The 6703-nt window shown below is 55.7% G+C and overlaps 2 non-coding genes across 2 annotated transcripts; both read right to left on the bottom strand.

Annotated features, from left to right (window-relative positions):
- Positions 1-5254: 5254 nt before the first annotated feature.
- On the bottom strand, positions 5255-5327 carry TRNAF-GAA. The gene has a single exon. It is a non-coding gene; the product is annotated as a tRNA-Phe (tRNA).
- Positions 5328-6252: 925 nt separating this feature from the next.
- On the bottom strand, positions 6253-6334 carry TRNAS-UGA. Its single transcript has one exon. It is a non-coding gene; the product is annotated as a tRNA-Ser (tRNA).
- Positions 6335-6703: the final 369 nt, after the last annotated feature.

The following is a 6703-nucleotide window of genomic DNA, read 5'->3' as shown; positions in this document are numbered from 1 at the left end:
GGCAGGGTAGGAGTGGAGGTTAGCAGGAGGGATGTGGGGAGAGGGCTGCCCGCAGCAAGTAATGGGGGTGGGGGCATGCAGGGGAACTGCTCCCTGTCCCAGCTCACCTCTGCTCCGTCTTCTCCCCTGAGCACGCTGCCCCCGCTCTAATTCTCCTCCCCTCCCAGGCTTGCCGCACTAAACAGCTGATTAGCACCGCAAGTCTGGGAGGCGGGAGAAGTGGAGCGGCACCAGCGTGCTCAGAGGAGAAGGCAGAGGGGAGGTGAGCTGGGTTGGGGAGCTGCTGCAGGGGGGGCTGCCTGGCTCTTTGCCATGGCCCCCACCCCTGCTCCGCCCCAGCCCTGCCCGCCTGCCCCTCCTCCCCTGCACTCACTGCATGGTCCACTCCTCTGGCTCCCAGCCATGCTGCCGGCGAGTGCTGTGGGGCAGTTCCCCTCTCTCCCCAAACTTGGGAGCCAGGGGAGCAGAGCAGGCTGAGGCCCCAGACCTGTGTGTGGGGAAGCAGAGGGGGGCTGGTCCCAGGCCTCTGTGGGTGACAGGGGGTTGGCTACTTCCTGCAGGAAGTGGAGTGACCCGGCCCCAGCCTGCTATTGCACAATCCCCAGCCACGCTGCACAGCATGCCCCAAGAGGGAGTGGGGGGCCAAGCAGATGATCCAGCGCGAGGGGGTCATTCTCATTGGTAGCTGTCTCGTGGCAGTGAGTTCAACAGGCCTTGGCACATGCTGTGTGGGGCAGGAGGTCCTTGTATTTGGAGCAGTGGGAGTGAACTGCGTGCAGTTGTGTCTCTGAGCACAACTGTGAATGTTATGGTGTGTGTGGGGGGTTATTGTGAGTGTGGCTGGGGGTGTGAATGTTTCTCTCTCTGGGGGTTGGACTAACATGTCCCTCTGGGTGTGTTGTATGTGAGTATTCTTGGGATTGTGTGAGTCCCATTTTGTGTGTGTGTGTGTGTGTGTGTGTGTGTGTCACTTGCTGCAGAATACAAAATCCTGCAAAGCCATTTCCTACTGGTTAGCCTAGCAACACACTGATACAGTGTCACAGATGCACACACACACAGAGCAGGGCTCAGCAGAAGGCAGCAGGGACACACACGTCTCCCCTGGGCCAGCTTGCGGTGCCAATCAGCTGTTTAGTGCGACAAGCATAGGAGGGGAGGAGAATTAGAGTGGGGGCGGCGTGCTCAGGGGAGAAAACAGAGCAGAGGTGAGCTGGGACAGGAAGCGGTTCCTCTGCACGCCCCCGCCCTTGTTACTTGCTGCGGGAAGCCCTCTCCCCGCACGCCCCCAAGCCCCCTCCCCAGCTTACCTCCTCTCCACTGCCTCATCTGAGTGTGGCTTTTGGTTCCCCCAACCACTTGGCACCCTAGGCAGCTGACTAGTTCGCCTAGTGGTTGCACCGGTCCTGGACACTGCCTATCAGCAGGATTCCTCCTCCTCCTCCTCAGTAAGATTAAATCTCCGCAGCTAGACAGCTGGTGCATCTGCTGCACCACAGTCCCCCATGCCTGAGCCTCCCTGCCAAAGCCCTGCACCCGGCTCCAGAGAATTAAGTCTCACATCTCACTGGGAACTCGACTTCTTGTGCTCAGAGAGTCTCGGCCCCCCTCAGTAGCTGACCTGAGAAACACAGCATCTGCAAAAGCAGCAAAGAGTCATGTGGCACTTTATAGACTAACAGACATATTGGAGCATGAGCTTTCGTGGGTGAATCCCCACTTCGTTGGATGCATCAGTGTTTGCCTTTTCCAAAGAAGTGCCTGGAGTGCCTTTTTTTATGTGACCCCGTGGCCTAATGGATAAGGCATCTGATTTCGGATCAGGGGATTGAGAGTTTGAGTCCCTTCGTGGTTGTGCTTGTGCAGCTTTACCTTTGGGCTAAAAGTCCTGCTCCCTTCAGGGCTGAAACCTCTTCTTGGCTGCTCAGGCCAATGCTCTGGCTTCAGCTAGAGCCCTGGGAAGGAGTTGGGGGGAATGGGCATCACAAAGGCTGGGGCAGGAGCCCCAGGTGCTTCCAGTGTAGCCTTTGCCCTTCCTGACTTGCCAAAGAAAATGGGCGGCTGCCCAGGCTAGTGTGTAGAGCAGTTTCCCTCTTCCAAATGTGCGCCAGTCTCTGTGTTTGAGGTGGTTTGCTACATGGAGCCTGGGTGTTTCTCTGCTTCTCGCCAGCTGGAGAAAAGCCTCTTGGGGTAAAATCTCCTGCCCCATGGCAAAAGTGAGCACCTTGAGTGGGAATGGTAAGAGGCCCCACCAGGGGGGCTGGCCCTGCTTTCCTACCCTCTTCGATAACGGCCACAGAGCATCAGCAGCTGCCTCGCATGCTGGTCTGTGGGTGGCCTTCAGTGGGTGTTTGGCATGGCAGGGAGCAGGCTGGCTGAGTGTTTTTGTGCCTGTCTGAAGGCCACACATAGGCATGGTCCTGCCCTCCTCTTGCCCTGTCCTCGGTTGTTGTGTGGCTTTTAAGCCTTCCCTTGGAACTGTCAGCGCCAGCCGCCTCTGCTCTAGGTGCCCAGAGGAGGAGAGGTGTGCTGGGCTCCAGCCTGGGAAGCCTGGCCCTGGCACTCCTTCCTTTAAATGCCATGTGGGCAAGAGGAAGAGCTGCAGCTACAGGGACCAAAGTTGTGGACATCAGATGAAGCAGCAAGAAACCAAACCATCAGGTCAACCCGCAGGAATCTCTAGCCAGACTGTTAAGTTCTAGGACCCCACCCTATAGCGGCCAGCTGGACCAAAGACCTATCTCCAGTGGGCATCAGTGACCCATGAGGAGGAGAAAAAAAACCTTGCTGAAGTTTACCCAGGTAGAAAGTAACTATACACATTGAGCTCCAAGACTTTGCAGCAAACTACAATATCTGCAGGAGGGCCCACTGAGATTTGAACTCAGATTCCAGGATTCAAAGTCCTGAGTGCTGCCCATTACACCATGGAACCTGCTCCCATTTTGTTTTCTAGACCCCTGTGTCTCTCGGCTGACTGGTTTGCACTCTGCACTTATTGCTTCCCACCAGCGGCTTCCTCTCGCAGGACTCTCTCTCCTCCTCCAGCGACTGTTGTCCTGCACTATGGGATCCGCGGGTCCTGCCCTGAGTCCCCACATCCCCCTGCTTGGTCTCCATTCCCTGCAGGCTGCAAAAATGTCAGGGGAGGACACCCCTCCCTTCACTCGGTGCTCCCGCTCATATCGGCCAGCTGCAGCCTCATCTCATGGAACTCGGGCAGCTGTCACTTGATCCGGTTGTACAGTCACAGGATCACTGGCTCCCCAGCCTGGATGCTCTTGTGGAAATCCCACAGGCAACACTACAGGACTTGGCACCATTGGTTTCTTTGATATTGCGGTGTTTGCCTGACCGCTGGAACAAAGCCGCCAACTCCTCCCTCACCCACTTCCGTCAATCCCTCTGGTTGCCATAGAACCCTCTGATGCTTTCCTGTTCTGCCAACACCGCCAGGCCTCACCCCCCTGCTCCTTTATCTTGCAAGCTCTGGATGTTCAGCTTCCAATGTCCTCTGCCCTGGGTCAGGGACAGGGACAGCTCCAGGCACCAGCACAGCAAGTGCATGCCTGGGACAGCAAGCTGCAGGGAACGGCCTGCCAGTCACTGTGAGGGTGGCAGTCAGGCTGCCTTCAGCAGCATGCCTGCAGGAGGTCCTCTGGTAATGTGGATGTTGCCTCTCTCCTGATTCCTGAGGAAAGGAACCTTTCCAGGAAATGGCCATGGATTCTGGGAATCTGCATGTGGCTGGTGGAGAAGCACCAGGAATCATTTGGCTCCTGGCACACAAGGCAATTTAAAACTGGGTGCCTAGACAGGGGCTTGAACCCTGGATCCTCAGATTAAGAGCTTGATGTGCTACCAACTGAGCTAGTTGAGATCATCTTCCCCTTTCACCACAAGAGCGAGCAGATAGGCAAAAGAGAGGCAAAAAATGTCCCCAGAACCCCTCCTCTTTTTCTGCACAGCCGCTGACTGTCAGCAGGATTACTCCTCCTCCTCCCTTCTGTGCCTCAGTGTGACTAAATCTCCACACCTAGACAGCCGGTCCATCCGCTGCACCCCAATCCCCCATGCCTGAGCCTCCCTTCCAAAGCCCTGCACCTGGCTCCATAGAATTAAGTCTCACGTGTTGCTGGGAACTCGACTTCTTGTGCCCAGAGAGTCTCAGCCCCCCTCAGTAGATGACCTGAGAAACACAGTGTCTGCCTTTTCCAAAGAAGTGCTTGGAGGGTCTTTTCTTATGTTACCATGTGGCCTAACGGATAAGGCGTCTGAGTGTGGATCAGAAGATTGAGGGTTTGAGTCTCTAGGTGGTTGTGTTTCTGCAGTTTTACTATTGTGCTGAACGTCCTGCTCCCTTCAGGGCTGGAACCTCTTCTTGGCTGCTCAGGCCAATGCTCTGGCTTCAGCTAGAGCCTGGGAAGGAGTTGGGGGTTGGGTGTCACAAAGGCTGCGGCAGGAGCCCCAGGTGCTTCCAGTCTAGCCTTTGCCCTTCCTGACTTACCAAAGAAAGTGGGCGGCAGCCTGGGCTAGCGTGTGCACCTGTCCCTGTGCTGGAGGGTACTTGCTACATAGCGTCTTGGGAGCCTGGGTGTTTCTCTGCTTCTTGCCAGCTTGGGAAAAGCCTCTTGGGGTAAAATCTCCTGGCCCACAGCAAAAGTGAATACCTTGAGTGGGACCAGTCAGAGGCCCCACCATGGGGGCTGGCCCTGGGCCCTGCTTTCCTACTATCTTCTGATGTTGGCTACAGAGCATCAGCAGCCGCTCTGCATGCTGGTGACCTTCAGTGGGTGTTTGGCATGGCAGGGAGCAGCCTGGCTGGGTGTTTTTGTGCCTGTCTGAAGGCCACACCTAGATATGGTCCTGCCCTCAGTTGCTCTGTGGCTTTTAAGCCTTCCCTTGGAGCTGTCAGCACCAGCTGCCCAGAGGAGGAGAGGTGTGTGGGGTCACTTTTACAGATGCCCCTTCCTTGGTACTGCTCTTGCTCAGCTGCACAGAAGAGTTTTCATCCCCAACCCCTGCTTAGCAGCCCTCTGGCACCATTCCTGAGGCTGCCCTGCCTCACTTTCTTCCCACCATGTTGGGAAAGACAGCTCTCATCATTAAAGGTCAGATGGGCCAACTAGGGGCAAGTAAGCCCCTTCTGTGTTTTCCTACTGCAGATCCCAAGGTCAGGAACTCACCTTGGGTGGAGGCACTGCTGTGCTCCCAGAGGGCAAGCCATCTCTGCACAAAGCATAATGACAAGGACTGTCAAAGCCCAGGATTGAACCAGGGACCTTTAGATCTTCAGTCTAACGCTCTCCCAACTGAGCTACTTTGGCAGTTGCATGACAGTATTTTGGCCTGTTGCTTCTCTATCTGGGATGTTTTTGTCAGCAGTCGCACACAAAAAGGACAGGAAAAGAATGGCTGCTTCACACCCCCACTGGAGGAACCCGGCGCCCTTAGCTGTGGTGAGTAAGAAGTGTCTGTTAGCTGACAGGGCCTGTCCCCCAGGAGCTGGAACAGTAGCTGCCACCTCACCCTTGGCTCCAGGCTGTGAGAAATGCTCATTGCCTGGCTGCATGGGCGGATGTTGCTCCGTGCTCTGGAGAGCGTCTGTATAGGTCTTTCAACCCCCCGTCTTCAATGAGACAGTCTGGTAAGGTCTCAAGTGTCCCCTCCGGCCTGGCAGCTGAGAGTCTGTGCAGACATCAACCCCCCTGCCAGCCCCAGAGCCAGCAGCAGCGCCAGGCCCCCCCCCAGCACCACAGGGGCACTCAATGCACTTGCTGTGGGGAAATGGCTCCTTAGTGTCCAGCTGCTAGAGTGAGAGTCAGGAGAGAGCAGTGTCTGGCTCACCTTGGGGGAGAGAAGAGACCTGATGAGTGCGGATCTCCCTCAGCCTCCCCCGCAATGCTGGTCAGTTGTATTGTCACTGTGATAGTCAGTGCTTCCCTTCAGGGCCGGCCCTAGAGGGGTCCGGGGCAAATCCCATGGAGTCACTGACTTGGCTCCTTTCACACACTAGAGAGAGGAGCAGAACCAGGGTTATGGCTGATCTATGGGGCACTAGGTGAGTGGCAGAGGCTACAGGCACTGAGAGTTTGCCTGACACCTCAGGGACACAGGGGGTGGTGGTGTCCCAGGCATCTCTATGAAAGGAGCAGAAGAGGATTTACTTGGGGTGGGGAGAGACTTGAGAGTGTCTCAGGGGGTTGTACACAGGGAATTGCTCGGATAAGATACTGGCTAAAACACAGGCCTCGCTGTGAGCAGGATTTGAACCTGCACAGAGGAACCCTATTGGATTTCAACTCCAACACCTTAACCACTCAGCCATCACAGCTGAAGTGTAAAGGTGCCCCAATGCCAGAGAAACTGGTAAAGAATCACAATGACCAGGTGTGAAGTCATCTGAACTACAGAATTCCCACCGCAAACCTGGCTCCCAAAGCACAGGGGGGATTTGGGTTTGTTCTCTTTGCTTAGCCATGTGCAGTCGCACAGAGAGCGCGTTTAAAAGTCTCCCCTCCCACAGAGCGGGAATAGGAAATTATTCTCAACTTGAAGCCTGATGCGAATGAGGATGTCCGGACCACAGGGCTAGGGACTGACCTTTGCTATAGAAACCAGTGACACACGGAACCAGGCTAAGGAAAATGTTTCCTGGAGTCAATAACTGGATTAGCAGCAGTATTGTGCAGAGAAATGTCTC

This window comes from Gopherus evgoodei, unplaced genomic scaffold (assembly GCF_007399415.2).
Source record: "Gopherus evgoodei ecotype Sinaloan lineage unplaced genomic scaffold, rGopEvg1_v1.p scaffold_126_arrow_ctg1, whole genome shotgun sequence".
In the NCBI taxonomy this organism is placed as follows: domain Eukaryota; kingdom Metazoa; phylum Chordata; order Testudines; family Testudinidae; genus Gopherus; species Gopherus evgoodei.
The sequence above is the reverse complement of the archived record's forward strand: the minus strand, read 5'-3'. Positions and strand labels throughout refer to the sequence as shown.